Source organism: Nesoenas mayeri (assembly GCF_963082525.1).
Source record: "Nesoenas mayeri genome assembly, chromosome: 15".
Taxonomy (NCBI): Eukaryota; Metazoa; Chordata; class Aves; order Columbiformes; family Columbidae; genus Nesoenas; species Nesoenas mayeri.
In genome coordinates this window covers 11,541,048-11,560,661 of record NC_137559.1, presented here as the reverse complement: position 1 = coordinate 11,560,661, position 19,614 = coordinate 11,541,048, and positions in this window count along the sequence as shown.

Here is a 19,614-nt window from a genome sequence, read left to right as displayed (position 1 = left end):
AACAACTATATCCTTCTATTACCATTTTTTTAGCAGGTAGGGTGGATAGGTAAGGAATTCGGAGAAAATTGCAGAAGGAGATTAAACAAAATTAAGCTGTTTAATACTGAATTTGCCTGTTAGCTTTTGTACTTTAGTTTGCCTTTCTTTTGATTTAGCATCCCATACATTTCCCTTTCTGACATCTGTGATTTAATTCTGCTCTCATGATGCTTTTAAACCATTTTCTAGATCTTAGATTAATTAACTAGTTAATACCCACTGATGAACATGTTGGAAAAACAGTTTATTGGTTTTCTCTGGTTGTGAAATCTAATTACGGATGCCTAGGATACACCATCAACCTAAAACTTTCAGAGTGATGGGAGTACTAGTTTGCCTTCTTTTTGCTCTCTTTTGAGGTAAGATTGGCGTGAGACAGAGAGGGGAACAGCTGAAGTCCTGTGGTTTAGCAAGTGTTTTCAGTAAGTAGAGAAAGGCTTGCCTGAAGAAGTAGACCAGATGTCACACTAGAGTGGGGGGTTCTTTCTCATTATTTTTAGAAGCAATAGAAGGAAAAGCTCTAGAGGATAAGATTGATATCTCTGGGAGCCTTACAGGACTGTCTTAAACCTCAGGTTACTTCCCTATGTATGCTTAGTAAATTCTGTGTGGGAAAAGGATTAGGTGTTGTGCTTGTGTAACTCACTTCATTTGTATAAACCTACTCCTTGGAGAAGTTAGTAAAACATATTCTGGTGTGCCTGTGAGGTGAGGATTGCAAAATCATGTCCCATAAGAGTGCATACTACATGCAATCTTGTTAGCAACGAAATTTAATAAATCCCCTGTCTCCAGGCTTCCCCAGGTGACTTTGCATCCCAAGTTGCATCATTTTCAGAGCACAGTGCATCCTCCACACAAGTTCTGCAGAGCAAGGAGAGGCTTCCTTTGTGCACCCTCCTCCTCCCTGCCTCCTGAACAGACTGGGAACTGGAGGGCATGAAGATGACAACTTTCAGACATTTATTTGCCTTTATAAAGTGGCTCTGCTAAATCAGTGGCCTATCTGAACAGTTTGCAGGTTTACTTAAGTCTGGAAGATGGCAGTATTATTTCTAAATCAGTGTAACTCTATATTGTATGAGCATAGTAGTGAGGTCTCTGATGGCCTGGGATCTTCTGCATCATGAATTATCCTAGAGGTGTCCAACATCTCATAATGCCAGTTGATGTCACCTCTCATAAAACACAGGATTTCATTTTGTTGTTGTTGTTGTTGTTGTTGTTCTGACAATGGTCCCCATGGAAGTCAGAACCACTAGAGAGATGTTAAGTAGCCACTGCAAGAGACTGAAATCCTGCCGGGCAGCTCATGTGCAACACATGCAACAGAACACGCACATGCCATAATGTGTGATTAATATACCATAATGTATCAATCATGTGCCCCACTACTATCATTTCTAGAGATCAGAGAAATTATGATTTGCTGTCTAAGTGTGAACTAAACAGATATTCCCTATTTATCTTGCAATACTCAGAAAGCCCTCAAGTCAGAATAATATTTTAATTGCATGTTTTCCATCCACATCCAAGATTTGTTCACTGCTTTGCATTCACACGTCATAATTTTGTCCTAGAATTCATGGGAGACTTAGTTTCACTTGCATGAAGATCTCTTCTTCTGTCAGTGAAAAGGAGACTTGAAGTGGGAGTAAATCACACTAATATCTACTGCCATTACATTGCCAAAGGGATGCAAAGCAGTATTATTGTAGTTGAATGTTACGTCCATTTCCTTGTTTCAGCTCTCAACAAAAACCATTCTCTTCTCAGCTAAAAGGATACAGCAGGAAGTGGGGCCCAAACTAACTTAGATTAATGGAAATGACAGTAGCCCTTTTTGTTACATGCCTGACTTAAGCCAGGAAAGAGAGGAAAACTGCTACTAGTTTTCTAAGCAATCACATTCCCTGGGATGAATGTATTACTACCTCATTTTATATTATCACAGTGCATCTGCAGTTGGATGTCTTAAAAGCCACAACTAACTAAAGAAAACCAAAAAACAACCACCCCAAAACCACACAGCCCAACAAGAAACGAAGGTAATGGGAGGGACCTGTAATGTGTTTAAAGAAACTGTGATTTGGTGTTCAAGTATTGTATGATAACAGGACAGCTCTTTAAATCCACTTAGGATCTTCCTGCCTGCTGGGTAGGAATCCAGTGCCATCGCTAAAGGACAAGGAAGCTATTTTTTGAGTCTTTAATCTGTATATTCCACCACATTGATTTTCATTGAAGCGAGCAATATCTTTCCTTTCATGAAGGATTACTTTATAAAGCGCTCTTAAAATTTCTGATCTTGATATTTTGGTAGTGCTGACCGCTAACCAATATTTATTTTATGAATAATATATTTTAGTATGGATATTGGAATCAAATTTAGTATGAATTATTATTAATAATATATTTCAGCATCAAAAGCAATCACTAGTATTGTAGTATTTGATGTTCTGGATTTCCTTTACCATATAAAAGCCTTCTCTGAGCATGTAGAGTTACATTATCTGTTTAAAAACATAAATACATAAGTTTTGGTTCTAAATATTTCACTTTATGTCTTTTGTCCTACATTTAATTTCACAGGCTCATTGCAAAGTGACCATGTTTTGCTTTTGACAAATTCAATCTATATTTTTAGAGCAAGTGTGTGATGTAGCTGTTGGTGATGCTGGAAATTTCAAAAGCCAGCTTCACAAATGAGTTTTACAACAGTTCCGTGAACTCACAAGTCAGTGGTTGGTTCTTGGTTTTAGGGAAAGAAATAATTTAAGAATGTGTTCGGGCTGAGCTTTGGGGGGGGGAGAGGAAATTAAATGCTTTTATGATGCTTTTAAAAAGTAAAAATGGCAGCGTATGGAAAGTAGATTGTTATACAAATGAGAAATTTGAGAAGGCTTGTAGAAAGGTTGCAGTAAGTGAAATGAAGGAAGACAAATTTTGCTCATAGAAGTTTGGACCAGCAGTAGTTCTGGCCGTGTGGAGTTGTACAATATTTGTCACAGCAAAATTACAGTCATTTGATGAGGACTTCTAGATATTCCTATAATATTAATAGCATTCTGCCACTAAGTCTGATCATATGTATAACACTTCTTAATAAAATACTTTCATACAAAACATGCCCCCAAGGATAAATACAGGAATATACCATTCTGTTTCTGTCCTGTGTCTAATGGAAAAAAGGATTAACCCCATTATCTCTGACTCAAGATAGAAATGTGCAGTGTTCAGGGTCATTACTGTAACTCAAATTGTCTCCTTAAAGTGTAACCTTAAACATATGCAGAACAGATGCTGCAGAAAAGACTCTTCTGATATAATAGAAGTGACAATTTGGAAAAAAGTTATGTTTAAAATCTCTTCACTACACCTGTGTTTTTTGAGCCCAAAACAAAAACAGAGTATATACTGGTGACACTTGCTTTTGGATAGAGAATAGCTTTCATAGACCATCAATCTTATTTCAGAAAGAGAACATTCATCATGTCTGTGTACAGACCAAGGCATTGTTAGGGACCTATAGACTTCCATGGAATTTGTAGACTCCAGATGTACACAAGACATGAAGGGTAAGATGCAGAGAGGGGTTTTTTTGGAGTGAAAGTCAAGCAGATTTTTCATGCTTGCTGCTGAAAAGATAGAATGGCTGCAATAATTTTACAGAATCAATAGAAACAGAAAAGCATATCAAGGAAAATGTTTCTGATTCTAGTACTTTCTTGTAATCCAGCAGTGATAACTAATGGCTTTAGAGCTGCCAAATATGGACAATGCTGGATGAAGATGTCATTTTTAGCTGCCTTTTTTGATGAATGGCCCACAAAAAGAGAAATTCAGTAGTGGCCATCAAAGTTAGGCTTTTTCTTCAGATGAATGGCGAAAAACCAAAAAGGTACCAAAGAAAGAAGTCAGGCAAAGGGGGATGGGACTGAGGGATCTGACCACGTGAGCTCAGCTGGGTGTCTGATTCAATCCATGCACTACGTATAGACCAGACCATCTGAGTCTCTGGCCTTTGGCTTTTGGTAACTGGCCAAATAGTAATAAAAGTGAATTCACAGGTCCTGGATATGCAGTATGGCAGCTGTAGTGGGTCACTTGCTCTTTTTGGTCCATGCTTTCTTTTAATGTCAGTGTGAAATTAAGATCTCTGACCCAGCATATTGAAGGAAGAAAGCAAGATGGAAAGAGCAATTCCTTTCATTATTTTATTCACTAATTGAGCTTAGTTTCCACCATAGCTATTTTGGTCCATTAATTTCTGGCTTCATGCTCCCCTTGTTTACAAGAAATTATCTCAACACAGCTGTTTGGGTTTTTTTGAGCAGACATTTTTGGTTTGGACTAATTCAGTCTTTCTGTCTTTAGGTTTTATCAACTTCAGTAAAATGGTTGTATCCATCAGCCTGAAGTTTTGTTTCCTTGGGTAACTAGATTTCTCTGTAGAACAGGAGCTATAGAAAACAGTAGTAGTGTTGTCTTTATTTCTCTGTCACATAGTTGCTGTTCTACTTTGTTCTTTTTCCCTCTATTTTCTTGATAATCTCCAGGAAACTGAAGCAAAAACAATATAAAAAGTCAGTTTAGAAACATACGAACCTTACTTTATATTCCAACATAAATTTTAGCACTCTGCCTTTGCTTAAGAAAAAATGTGGAGGAAGATTAAATTTACTGTGTATACTTAAACATACCACTTTTTTTAACTGAAGCAGTTGTGCCAAGAGCGTGGTTGTTTGGTAAGCAGCATTCACATGCCTGCAAACTGCGGTGGCGGAGGAAACACCCTACATCTTAATCTCATATGCAGAAAGAAAAAAGGGTAGAGAGAAGGGCAATAACTTTGTGCAGTTTAAAAGTAGCAAGTAGCTAAAGCTCCACTAAATCAATAGATTTCTCTTCTTGTCCAGAGATTTACACTGTTCTTAATAGAAAGACTTGTGATATATTTCCATTATTAACAATGCTATTGTGACATAAAATTCAGTGGTTATGTGAAACAGCATAATGTCCACAGATTCCAGATGTAGGGAAAATAGAGCTCTACAAATCTATATTTTATCTTTTATAATGTTCACTAAAGCTTTAGAGCAGGCTTAATCAGTTGAACATGAATTAATGATGGTTATCAAACAAAAAATAATGAATTCCAAATAAATACTTATTGCATAATTGAAGTCACAAGAATTTTCTATGAATAAAATATATTTGTATTTACAATGCATAAATTCAGTTGTGACACTGTAGGCCATAAACAGCTTTCTGATGGAAGTATTGATGAGCTATGTTAAATTAGTAATAGTGTGAATACATTTCTTAATTATGTCACTAACTTTGTGTGCAGGAATGTTGTTTAAAATGAATTGGGTACCATTTATTTTGTCTGTCCTAGAATAAGAAAATGGTGGTTTGTTTTTATTTTTAAACTGTAATATATACTCAGGAGTCTCAGTTAATGACAGAATCATTCAAATGAGTGTTTGTGTGTGTGTGTATGCAGGGCATAAGATGCAGTTTACTTCTGCTTTGCTAAAGACAATTCAGATATTTTTTTCCTTGATTAAATAATTTGCATAGATTTACATGTGTTGCCAAAAACCTAAATATGCTGCTCTAGACCTTCTTAAAGAGCAAGACAGAATATATCAGAAAGTTGCATGCATGTTGCAGTGTTAACAGAAAAAGTCTTACAGTTTTAAAAACAAAGAAACAAAAAAAAACCAAAAGTATAATTTGGGGGAACCCAGGGCTCGTTCTGGAGTCAGCAAAGTCATCCTGTGCAACTGAGACCATCAATTCTCTGGCAATATTCAGCATTAAGAAAAGGGAAGCCTCAAAAGAACCACAGCTTTGCTGTGTACAGGTTTCTGTGAGATCATGCTATGCCCTGTAGTGATCAGGGACTTACTTTGTGACTGAGTTAATGTGGGATCTTTGTAAAACACATCTTCTTTTTGCACATCAGTTTCCTATTTGTAAAATGAGAATAACTCTCACCTACACAGCTGGGGCAGTGTAAAGTTTATATAATGTTTTTAATCCATCAAGCTGAGCAATCCTCAGTCACTGCAGTGTTTTTGAACGATGATTTGAATGCTTCCAGTTGAATTAGCATCACACATTTCAGTAAACAGCATGGACGGGAAATTTGCTTTTTAATATATGTTGAGCATAAACCACATTCTACTTTGGAAGCAGTGTTATCACTATTGCTATCCTGATCTGAGAGCCCTAGTTATGGATCGCAGTAAAATCTTTCTTGTAAAGAACTCTGGAAAAGAAACAGATAAATAGAAAAGTGCAAGAGCATGATTGGCAGAAGCCTTAATGTGTCAGCAATCTTATTATGTTTTGTTATTCTTCTTTTCCTCAGCAATTGGGAACTTTAAGGAGATAATTGTAGAACAAATGAGCATTGTAAGAGGAAGCCAGCCCTAAGTAAGAAGTACAAAGTGGTAAGTGTTCAAATAAGTTTGTTTAAAAATGTTACTGAGGTGGGTAAAAGAAAGCTGGAGGAGCACAAGGCAAAGAGCAATGGGTGGGAAATTAAGAGAGGCTGGGATGGTGTGAGCAAGTGACAGAGAAGTGCAAAAACCCCTTCTACTTGAGATAAGAATAATCTGATGCGATAAGCAACTTGAAGAATGTTGACTAGATTTTATGTCGATCTACAGTGGTATCAAACTATGGGTGACAGAAGGGATGTACGTATGCCTTTGATGTCGATCTACAATGGTATCAAACTATGGGTGACAGAAGGGATGTACGTATGCCTTTGTGAGCTTTGCAGAACCAGTGATATCCCAAACTTTCTAACTGAAGCGAATAAATAAGGGGAATATTAACGCAAGGATTAATTTTCCTTATTGCCCTCCTACCACTCAGAAAGGATTTCTGAAGTATGAAACCATGTCAGAAAAAATATTCGAATGAAGGGCAGAGTGAAAAAACGTGATCCATAGAATCATTTTGGTTGAAAGAGACCCTCAGGATCATCAAGTCCAACCATAACCTGACCTAACTCTAGCGCTAGCCCATGTCCCTAAGAACCAGGTCTTCTCAACCTTTCCACCTGCTTTTGCAGCTCTAGTACCAGGCTGATCAGGTCATCCACCTGCTCACACTGCACACAACTGCTTTCTGTATTACCACCCCATACCAATGAAAGGCTCTAACATACTCTGCAACCTGAGGTCTGTGTGGCTGCATGTTCCCATGGCAGCTCTGTCTGAGTTGCTGCCTCCTTCCTGCTGAGTGTGGAATACTTACCTTTGCACCGAGGGTATACAATAGTCAGCTCCTTCTGCGAGGGTGCGAACAACCAAGTGAGATGAATCACTTGAGCTTCCCTGCCTGCGCAAACTGCTGCGCTAACTGCTTCACCCCATTTGCTGTCCCTGGTTGCCTGCAATCCCTAGGCGGGCATTTCAACCTCCCCCAGTAGCTCTTGGCAATGCTCCTTGCGGGTGGGTCAGCCCCTCTCTCCAGATAAGCCATTTTTCACAGCAATTCTCTGGGCAGGACCGGGGCTCCGGGGTCCCTCCCTTGCCTCTCCAATCCATGCCCAGCCTCAGCTCTTTCTGTAGCCACTGCTGTGCATGTCGGTTCAGTGCATTTAAATCTCCCACAGTTGCTCTGTAGGTGCTGCTGCACTTGTCGCTGACTCAAATGATTCTACAATGCCAGGATTTTAGTACCAAAGCATAAGAGGTGGCAAATGAATAGCGTGTTAATTTCCATCCCTGTGGAATTCCCAAGTGCTTAAAAGCTTGGACTGCAGAAGGAGGCAGGGCAACTGAGCAATGCCACGCAAAACAAAAGCTATCTTGATACAGAACATTAGATTATAATTGAAAGCAGCTGCACTTTTAAACTGAATGCCCATCCTAGATCCAAAATGAAAATAGTAGCTCCATTTGCAATAGAATAAAGCCTTAAACCAGTCCTATGTAAGAGTGTGATGTCAGCTCTCCTTACAGACTTGGTCTTCTGCTGGCTTGTGAAAAAAGGTACCAGGGCCACTGAGCAACTGCCAAGCTAAGTCAAATCTCAACATTTCTAAGAAAGGCCAGTACTATAAAGCTTAACACTAACAATAGCCACAAAAAGCTGTCTGAAAATGTTATGAATGACTGAATGTGAACAGTTGGAGACCTCAGGACAGTGTCAGTGAGATAGATGTGTAGCCAAAACAAGAATCTTAAAAAATGAAATAAAATCATTCAAATAATCATTCAAAATATTAAATGAATCAACTTTTTTTTTTTTTTTTTTTTTTTTTTCCTGTAATGTACTGCCAAGGGAATAACTCTTTCCAAATCCGTGGTACACCCTCTTGTGGAGTGGTATTTGGTGCTTTGTTCCTCTTACCAAGATCAAGAGAATTCACTGCACTTGCATTGAAATCTGAATAGATTCACACCAGCAGAAGTGCTTCTGATTTATGAGAATTGTGAGTCGAGTACTCAAAGCAGTAGAGCACCCTCTGTAGAAATGTTGAGATGCTTCAAGTCACAATTCTGCCTTTGCTCTATCAAGAAATTTTCAGCACTGGTCTAAGAAATACATCTTCTTGAGAAGCGATGAACTTTCTCATCTTGCACGTTCAAAATTTGCCAGGAAAAAAGAAAGATAGTGTGGTAGCACAGACAGTATCTCCACGTTTTTCTTCCTTTTTTTGTATTTTATAAATGTTGTTTAAAGGCATGAATACAATTATAGACCTTACATGCTTCATCTTTATGTTTCACTAGTTAAGAAAAATTCAAAAACATGAAATTGAGAGAGCCTTTTTTTTTTCTTTTTCTTGGAATAGTGACAAATTAGAATGAGGTTTACAGTGCTGCTTAAACTCTTGATCCACCTAGTCCTGGATTCTGACAGACGCCAGCACTAGATGCCCAAGAGGAAGACTGGAGAGCCTCCTGCTCAGCAGTTCTAGTAAAATCTGTTTTCCAAATAAATATTTCCAACAAAAGAGCCAAACTAACATGTAGAAACTGCTTCATTTTTGTCATAAAATTTGCAACATTTAAGTCTGTCTTAGGCTGAGGACAAAGAAACAGTAAGATTTTTCACTTTATTGCCCCTATTTCATCAATAGCAGGAATAGGTCAGAATAATTACAGTACATCGCATAAAACTGTCTGCTTCCCTACTCCACAACTTGATTATTCTGTATAAATTTTCGACTGAAACTGTAAAATCTGCAATATTTATACTATGGCATGAAGCTGCAATGATGTGAAACCTCTCTATTTACTTATGCTATTTCTGTCCACAAAAGAAGTGAGATTTTGTGTTGTTTTGCTCTTTACAATCTGTAAGAAAATAACACAGACTTTACCCTTCACAAATCCATTTTACTGTAGCATGTTATTTCGAAGTTACATAATATTTTGATCTTATACCCATGTGCAAGAATCATTAAAAGCAAAACCCAGCAGTATCTGTGGGTTAGATTTTTGAGGAGAAAAATGACATGACACAAAATATTCCTTAGAAGAATTTAGCAAGAACACCACTATTTTAGGACTTGAAAAGAGCAAACTTTTATATCCTTGTGGCAGTGCCAGTTGTGTTCTCTTTTTCAAATGTTGTCAAAAATTATAAAGCATAAAAGCTTTCAAGCACTGAAGATTAATCCTCCCTCCCAGAAAGATATAGATTGTAGTCAAATTCTATAAACCTCATTTTGCTTCCAGCTACATATTTTTAAGTATAATTCTGAAGCAATATCAAAAGCAGATGGTGCAACAGCAGCATTGAAAAAGCATTTGGTGTATTGTAAGTGTCAGGTTAGAATTCACAACCTGATGAATTGCCCACAAGTTCAGTGCTAAAATGGTGCCATTTCTGTTTTAAAATAACTAAGTTAGAAACTATTTTCAGAACTAGAATTAAAGTAAAAAGAAAATAAATAACCCATATGTCCCTTGTTGTCTTTAAATATTTAAGTGTCAACTGGAGTTGTGAAAGCAACCATTATGTGTATCGTATTGCTCTAAAGCTTTCCATTTGTTCAGAATTTTCATGCTGTGTGAGTAGGGTGTTCGAAGGCCTTTGCAGCTGGTATTGTCAGCATAAACAGTAGACTAGAGTTTTACATAATACTTCAGGAGCAAATAAAATCAGCTTTGAAATAAACTTTGTTTTAAAGGTAGCAAATTCTCGACAATACCACTGGCTGGAACTGGAGAAATCTTCCTCAGATGACGGATAAAAATTGACCTTTCTAATTATGACATATGCCAAGTGCTGAAGCCATTAATGTTTGTTTCCTCACAAATATGAGACAACACAATGCCATTTTACGTTTATATTCAGGAGAAAAAAATTAAGACTTATTTCATACTAAAGATAAGAGGAGCCAGCTCCCATTTAGCTGGTATTTCCCACAAAGAAATTTGAGGGTTTATACCTATATTTCAGTACCAGATGATTCATGGAGCTTACTTAGAAGCTAGGAAGACAGGGAGCTGTAAGAATCTCTGGAATAACAAGTTTCCAGAGAAAAAGAGACTGCTTATTCCAGAGTTTCTCTGCTCTCCTTGTCACAGAGAGAATCCCCCACTGGCAGCTCAGCGGCAAAAGACCTGTGTGGATTTACCATCTGACAGCACCGGTTACCTTGTCGATGACAATGCAGCCAGGCAGCGTCTTTGGGAGGAGAGCCAAGCATTGATTTCTTTCTGGAGCTATGCTGGCTCCTTGGCAGCCCTGTGGGTGTTGGGAAACTTGGAAATGCAGAGCAGAGCTTGCTTCTGAATGTACTGCCATGCCGGAGCAGATGCTTTTGTAATGGCAACCAGCACACTGTGACATTTGTGTGTTCAGTGCTGGTGTTGCGGGTCTCCGTGGGGTGGTGGTAATGAGAGCGTGTGAATCCTTAGGCTGGCTTTACTGAATTACTTTGATATTTCAGTTGTGCCTTTGCTTGTCCCCTGTACTGTCCTTAGATGGCTTACCTCTAGGTTTTGGTTTTTATTAGTCAGATTCTGACTTGGAAATATACTTCAAAAGAGGGAGATATCTACCTCTGTTTCTTTGGACACTATTATCAGCAGTCTGGTACTTGACTTATACAAAGTCACATTTAGTAATAAAGCTTCCAAATCAGTACCGTGAGTTTGGTGCATCTTCATTGTGAAATGCAAAGACAGCAGCATTGCTGTCACCAGGTGGATCACAGGGACAGGTGACGAGATGAGGTCTTTCTGCTAAGAATATGAGAAGCTTCCTCCTGTATGCTTTTGTGTGGTTTCCAATATGTTGACCCACGGAGGTGCCAGCTGCTTCTCAAGAGACTATAAAAATGAGATGCCTAGCTAGAAGTGTTCCACTGCATGACAGGTTTATGGCTATAAACATGCTACATGGGCATGTTCTTTGGAAGAGATCCGAAATGTTATTCTGAAAACCAATATCCAATTCTGAAGTGAGGAAAAGACAAAAGGGGGTGCTCTTTATACATGAGTGTTTTTTTTTTTTTTTTCATCTGCTATGAAGCACAGCTGATCTTTAATCAAAACTTCAGTGAATTTAATATATACTGTAGACATTTTAGTACCTACAACCTTATTTCTTGCTTGTTTTCTTTAAACAAAGATAACCTCTCGTAGGATTTGTTTTTAATGAAATTTAGTTAATGTGTTTTCTGAGCTTGGGATTGTGATGTCATCAGGCTGCTGTGGGTGGACGTGTGGGGAGATGTTTCCCATCTGTCCTTTAAAAACACTGTCCCTGAGTATCCACCCTGTGAGCAGGTGCCTCTCTCAGGTCAGTGTCAATGCCAGACTCTGCCGTGCTCCTGGGGATGGATGGAGGCTCTTGGGTTGTGACCGTGGCATGTAGTACAGCAAGGGCTATCAAACTCATTTTCAGTGGGGGCCACACCAGCCCCTCAATTGCCTTCAAAGGGCCGAATGAAGTTTTAGGACTGTGTAAATGTAACTAGTCCTACATTTATACAGTCCTAAAATTGCATTCGGCCCTTTGAAGGCAACTGTGAGGCTGACATGGTCCCTGGTGAAAATGAGTTTGAGATCCCAGTAGCAGAGCATGTGTTACCTCAAAAACTGCTAACTGGGAGGCAGGAAAACCTTGTGTTTTCTCTTCTTTCCTCTGGGCTAAGTCAATGTTTTTCTAATTGATTAAATGTAGCCTTAGCAGAAAAGTTGAAGATTGTCTACATCTTTATGTTATTCAGAGCTTAGTATTTAAATTACTAGTAGCGCTAAGCAAAGGCTTAAGGAAGGAGATGTTTGTAGATGCTTTACATATTTGCACCTAAGGCATGGCAGATTTCTGTAGTTCAAATTGGCACCTGGGTATGGAGGGTTTGGCTGACTTCAGCTGTAAATGCGTTGAGCAAGATACCCAGACCCACTATCATAGGACTTGCCTTCCAAATCCCTTTTTTGGCTTCAGGAGTTAAAGCAGAAGTGTGTAGTGCTAACTAATGTGCAGCTGTGAGCTAATAAGAGGTTTTGCATATACGTGCAGGAAAGGTGACTTTCTCTTTTGCAGTGAGACTTGACCTGGGACTACCAAGAACAATTATTGTTAAGGTCTTTGTGTTATGGGAGGAATTATCAAGTAGTATGATGTTGGATTTGTTTGCTTTTAGCTTATATAGCTGTAATATTTTATGGAATCCTGATGTTCTAACCTTTCCTGCCCTTCTGAGGCTAATGTTGAAAAAAAAGTCAGCATTTAAAAAAGGCCTGAAAATTTCCAAGTGAATGAAGAGGTTCTTCAACTGATACGGAAATGTATAAAGGTTTGGGGATGATTTTGGGGAGATCTGTATCTGTTTTCCCTTGCTACTTTAGGTATGTTTATGGTGATGAAAAGTTTGCTGTCTGGCAGCTGATGGGCAGGTTGATGCAAAATGAGTGGGCAGAACTGATACCGTATTCCAGAAAATCTGGCTGGTGTTAATTGTCATCAGCACTGTGACCAGAGTCAAAGGGGAGAACGATCAAAACAATTATCCTTGGTACTCTTCTGCTACCTGAAGGTCCTGGAGAGGGACACAGCCGTTTGCTATGCTCAGTCATGTCTTGCAGCTGCTTTCTGGTAAAAGGGGTGACCTTTTGGGTTTTTTTAACTGGTGAATAAAAAAAGAAGCAGGGCGTATGCCCTTACTGCTCTCAGTTGTGATATGCTGTATTCTTTCTTTGGATGCATTATTTCTTCAGATGATAATAATAGGTGATATCTAAATACAGGTTGATTCTGGAGTCCAAAATCAAGGGAAGATGATACTTCCTAATACACTGGCCCTATCACAAAATGAAAATATTGAGGCCATTTTACTGAACTTCTCTACACCAAGTGTCTCATAGCGTTATGTGCTGGGGTTAGTTGCCTTGGAAACAAGTGACTGCGCACACGCAGCATGCAGAAGGTCCGCAGCTTGTGGACGTGGCCCTTGGGGGCCCCATTACAGAATTTCTTATGTTTAGGAATACTTTGTAACAAGGCCCCTGGTGTCACTTATTAGCAGTAAAGTGTACAGCAGCCTTCATCAGCATCAACTACCAATTTGTTTCTTATGGAAATGAATCCACATTGATGGCGTATAAGATTTTTTGGAGATTTTATGCTGGAACAGAATTCTCACTTGCTCTTTTTATGCTGTCACTTGACACACGCTTCTCTAATTTGCATACTTTTCTATTCGTTATATTGATTTCGGCCTTCTTGGTGAAATGAAGTAACGACTTGCAAGGGGAAGGTGGGCAGAGATGGAAGAAATAATTTTGTATAGAGGCATTACAGCATTGGAGTGAAGCAATTTTAATCTTCACTGTCTGCCTAATCTGCTTTCTTTTTTAGAAAAGTTTCATGCCTTCATCTTTTATAAATATTGTTTTGTTTTCTTTTAAAATGCAAGCTAAAACATTAACTTTTAAAGGAATGCCATCTAAATTAATGTATGCCTGTTTGACTTTTTTCCATTATCACATAGGAGGTACAGAGGTGAATAAGACATTTTAAAGACTATAAACTAGCCAGGTATCTGATATAGAAAAACCTTCAGTTACAAGGCAAGTTCTGGACAAAAAACTCAGGTTTAGGGGTACAGATGAATCTCAGTTTTGGTTTCGTGGGATTTTTTTGTGCTGGGGGGAGGGGGTGGATCGGTTTATTTTGCTGTAATTATTGCTTCATTACCCCACAAATACCACAATGATGCCTATAAATTGTGGTGAAATAATTGCTGAAGATAGAATTAGCAAACAAAAGTAAATAAGGGAAAGGGAAATGAAGAGAAATACTATGATTGTGTCCTCTCCCAAAGGGAAAAAAAAAAGCAGCAAATGAGAATAACTTCCCAGAGTGTCCCAAAGTCAGTGAAGAGAATGATCTCAGTGGGAAGGAGGACATCAGACAGATCTTTTCTGATGTACTGTGGTCTTGTCAGGAGCCAGAGTGTGCTGTGAACTGGAGATTCAGGCTGGTCACAGCTCCCCAGTCAGGCTCCAGATGGCAGCCCAGGAGCTGCCCTTGTTCAAGATCAGTTACTTCTTCTGCCCCAGAAGCCCAACAGAGAGAGCAGGAGCATGGCCAGTGAAGGCAGCCCTGTCCCAAGGGCTGGAGCATCCCATTATGGAGACACAGGAACCCCAGGTGCTGCTGTAGTGGCTTCCATGGTGGCTCTGCCCCTTTATGGGGTGGGGGGCTTAGCAGGCAGCAGCTTGGTGCTGATAAACCAATTAAATCCTCTGTTGTGTTGTGTCACAGGCTGAAGACTGCAATGAACAGAGGTTGTGGGTTCTCCAGGGCATTTCTGTCCCCATCCCCTCCATGGTGGAAATGCATGAATTTCTCTTCAGATCTGACATCCTGCTATCTTTCTGAAAAAAAGAGAAAAGAGGGAAAGAAAGAAGGATGTTTCACTATTTGTGTCAAGTAGGTTGGTTTCTTTCACTGACAGTTGTGAGATATTTGAAGGGAAGGGCTAGAGACTACTGGAGAAACCAGACAAATCTGAGAATTTAATTTTAAGCCCAAAGATCTTCTGCTATTATCTTTTAATTAAAAATCCCAGAAAATGCAAGCCTGAAAAGCTGAAAGAAATGAGAAGCACATACTCAATAGTTGGCCTTTTCAAGCAACCACAGTTCTGGGGTCTTTAAGAGCCTCTTTGCTTCAGGGTTGAATTCCTATAATCTAAGCTGTGCATACACTACTATATACCAAGATCAGTATCTTTTGAGTAAACTGCTTTCTTGTCATTAAGACTTGACATTTCTGTTCATTGTAGCTGCCTCACTGCAATAAACTTTCCCTGGAGGATATACAAACTCTGTTTTCAGACATGAATACCAGGAAGGGGCTGCATATGAAACAGGGAGAAGAAATTATTCTTGTTCACGGAAGATGATTGCAGAGGAACACAAGTTACTGACATATGCTACACATTTTCAGACAAGAGGGGAAATAGAGATCAGAGAAACAAGATGGACTGTTAGGTATTTGGTCTTGTGGAATCCCTCATGATATGGGTTCATTTTCCTATGGAAAATTCTTTTAGGTTTTGTACTGTCAAGTTTTAAGTATCTCTAGTGATAGAGCATTTGGCAATTTCATTGTGATCTTGTACTAGAACCACTATATTTTACCAGTAGCCTCCTAATATTCTATATAGAAGAAAAAGAAAAAAATGGAAAAAAAAAAGAAAAAGTTTCCCTATGGAGAAATACTGATGAAATACTACTACTGCAGAAACTGAGCCTATAAAGATCCTGTAAGGAAAACTAATGGCAAAACTCCAGGGACAGGAAAAAAGATTAAATTCAAAATGGCAAACAATGGAAGGAGAGAGTCCTTTAACAAGAACAAATCTAAATTGTTTGAACTTCATTGTGTAAAATCTCTCAGTTTCTGCAACCTGTTTTTCTTCCACTATCATCTGTTAATTACAGTGAAAACATCACTTGAACACCTGACATCATTTATAATCGGATCTCATTCATTGTTGCTCCTGATACTCTCATCATTTAAATTCTTATTTATATACATGTGCATGTTTTTAATATTAAAAAACCTATGAAATGCATACAGTAAACAAACCCAAGACCAGTAAATACCACTAACAAAAATCCTTCAAATTCAAATTGCATTTCTGGAAAAGAAGAGTTAGGTAGGCTATCAGTGTGATTTCACACTGCCCTCTAACCTTTCCTCATTTATTCTAATTCTCTCTGAGTTATAGTTATACTTTTATCTATACCCTATGGTTGTCAGGGATGTCGAAGCTATATTTGCTTTCCTGTGGCCGTATCCTTTATCCTGGCTACTGGGGACAGAAATTGGGTATTTGCTTGTCTGCCCAGCAGAGATTACTTTTGCATGAGAGCAAGGAAAATAATCAAATTTCCTCCTTTTTATGCTTGGATCTTCCACATAGTATCTCTGGGCATTCTCTTTCCAAGTTATTTCCTTCGTACCTTTCTTTTCAAAACTCTAGAAAGTTCAGAGCTCCGATGACATTTTTTGTATAATAATTTCAAAATAATTATGGTAATTTTGTTTAATTTTGTATTGATGCTTGCTAAACTTTGGAATAGCTGAAGAGATTGCAATCTCCTAGTTATTTGAAACACATTTTTAGCTAATCTTCATTGCAATGGCACAGTAAGAAAAATATACTTAAAAGAAGGTAGAACTCAGAAATGGTAATAACTGTTCATGCTGTGGGTAATGTTCTTTCAATTAACAATCCTTGTAAGTAAGTGTTCACCTAATATAGAATGTCATATTAATTGAGAGAGGATTGTCCCATGAATCGCTCAGATACAGTAAAATTTTTTTATGTTTTCTTCCACATTAGATGTTCCTCAGTACTGATCGAAGCCTGCTCATCTAAAAATGTCAGAAAAGGTGTAAGGGGGAGCACTGTGGAATGAAGTGTCAAAGTGGAAATTCTGACATTTTCCATTGAGTGCTGTCTATCTGTCTGTTTTGCTTTTGTACACACAGAAATGAGTTCACAGGGCTGAGCCTCTTGGAGACTGAGGCAGCCAGATGTGAATGGAGCAGATATGTCTCCAGCTGAGCCTCCCAAAGGGCTCCTCCTGGTGGTATCATCGGTGGACACGTTCACTCCTCCTATCACTTACTACTTAAAACCAAATGAAAATGGATGCTGTTTTCATTGTGTCCTTCAAATCTGTGTTTCTGGCGCAGCCCTACCTGGTTCTCACATTGGAAACAACACTTCGCAATTGGCTCATGTTGGGGTGATATTGATCGGCTCACTTTAGCTGTCAGTCTTTTAATTAAAATATGAAAAAGAGGATCATTAAATATTTCTGGGTTCTCTGTGCAAGTTAGAATTCTAATATTTAATATAAGAAAATACATGGAGACAGGAGTTGAATGAAGCAAGACCTTACTAAAGGTGCAGATTGGTGAAAAGGAACAGATCGTGGTTACAAAATAAAAACAGTAAGGTATATTTTTAAAACAGACAAGATTATTGGTGTGAAGTTATTTATTTGGATACTTTGACCTTTGAAAGTAATGTAACACTCCTTTCCAGAAAGGATTTGATATAATCACAGAGTGTTTGCAGTTACAATTAAGGTATGTGTTGCACTTGGTGCCAATTAGTTTAATTGATGTGAAAGTCTGAGTACATCTTAAGAGGACAGGATTTCCCTGCCTGAATTGAACTTTCTTCAAAGATCAGAAGGACCAAATGAGGGAAGAGGGAAGGAGGAATCTGAGTACAACAGAAAAGACTCTGTTTCTAAGGGCATCTAAACCAGGACAGAACTGGATCTTGGGGAAGATGTTGATACCAGTGAGCTAGAAACCAGCTTTATCACCTTGAATTTTTTCTAAACTTCATTTTTTAAATCTAATCTGCTAATTGACCTCACCTGTTCCCCTAATAGAAATAAGTCTCACATCAGAATTTTGACTCAAATGTTTGAAGTCAGTACGATTTAAATTGAATGAGGTGTGAGTAGTTTCTATTTCTCCTAACGTCACTGCAGAGTCACAGAAAGGAGAGGAAGCTGACAAGTTTAACCTGTTACCCAATAGCTGCTGTTTTGAATACATTTTTTCAAATGCAGTAGTAGCTGAGATGTAATTCACTCCTGTATATTTATAAGCACAGCTTGCTTGGCTTCTGTATAGTTGAAGCTGTTGGTTTAGCTTCTCTTGCTATAAAGGAAGGGTTAATCTGGGGAAAATGTATTTCCTCTGAAGTTTCTCTCCCTGCTGAGCAGCATTCAGAGGTGTATGTAACCCCGCTGTGTCCTGCTCCCCAGCACAGCCCCAGGTTTAGGAGGGTGTCACTGCCAGGACGGCCGGGCTGCAGCCAGTACCAGCTCTGCAGCTCCTACCCTCCCGTGCTGGGCTCTGAGGAGCAGCGGCACTGAAAAGAACCTCTTATTTCTGACTTTTGGCTAGGTGGAAGGTTTTTGCAGCAGCTGCCAGGCAAAGCAGAGCAAGGGGAGAAGAAGTTAGGAAATCATGACCAGCAAACAGATGGGGGAGGAGAATGGGGAGTTTTGTGCTCTCATGGCTCATTTGGCTGTATTCATTTTGGGCTGCTCTTTGGTACCATGTCGGTATTTCCCCAGACCTGGCTTGAAGCACACGTACTTTAAAAAGGGAGACCAGGACAAAGAAAGGAGGGGAAAATGAATCGCTTTAAAGAAATTAAAACATTTGAAATCGTAAAATGCCAAACAGTGACCGAGTGTTGTTCCCTTGCAGAATCAGATGATTCCTTTACGCAGTGACATTTTAGATTCCCTGTTTTTATTTTTATTTGGCTCAGTTCTGCTTGAAACTACAACCCTTCAGGAGTTCTCTCCAGTAAACTCCCATTCAAACCACTGGGGATTTCAACAATCTGTTGGCACAGTCTTTCACCGCGTTTTCGAGTTATTTCTAGATTAGATCTTGCATCACTGAAATATTTCTGCCATATTGTTGAGGATAAAGCCAGTAAATTCAATATGCCATTGTGTATCTGCTGACTTGCCTCCAAGGCCTTGTTTTCCACAGAGTAAAAAAATGCTTTATAGAAGAGTAGGGGCTGTCTGACTGTGAAATGGGCTTGAATAATACCACCAGGCTCTCGGCTGAAATTTTGTACTCTAGATGAATCATCAAGTGCTCATTAAACATCTATCTAGTGTATGAATAGATAACAAATCTTCCTCTTGATGTTACCCTTAGGATCTGAACATAAAATAATTTTATATTGGAACAGGAAAATGGCAAACTGGACCAAACCATCAACAGTATTTTCACTTCCATTTGATTCTAACCTGAGAAACACATGCCTTTTGATGTTATACCAACTCCAACATAAGAGCACTCATTATCCTTAGGAGAGCTCACAGTAAAGCACGGATAGGGCTGTGTCACATTCCATCTTCTTTGAACAAATTGTATTTTGGCTCAGATATCAAAAGAGCATCTCTTCATGTCAAAATACTAAAGGCATCAGGGCACATCATGAAACCAAAATGCAGCCTTTTTTTAACAACCTCTCTTTTTTAGTTTGTGTCTTTTTCCTGTAAACTG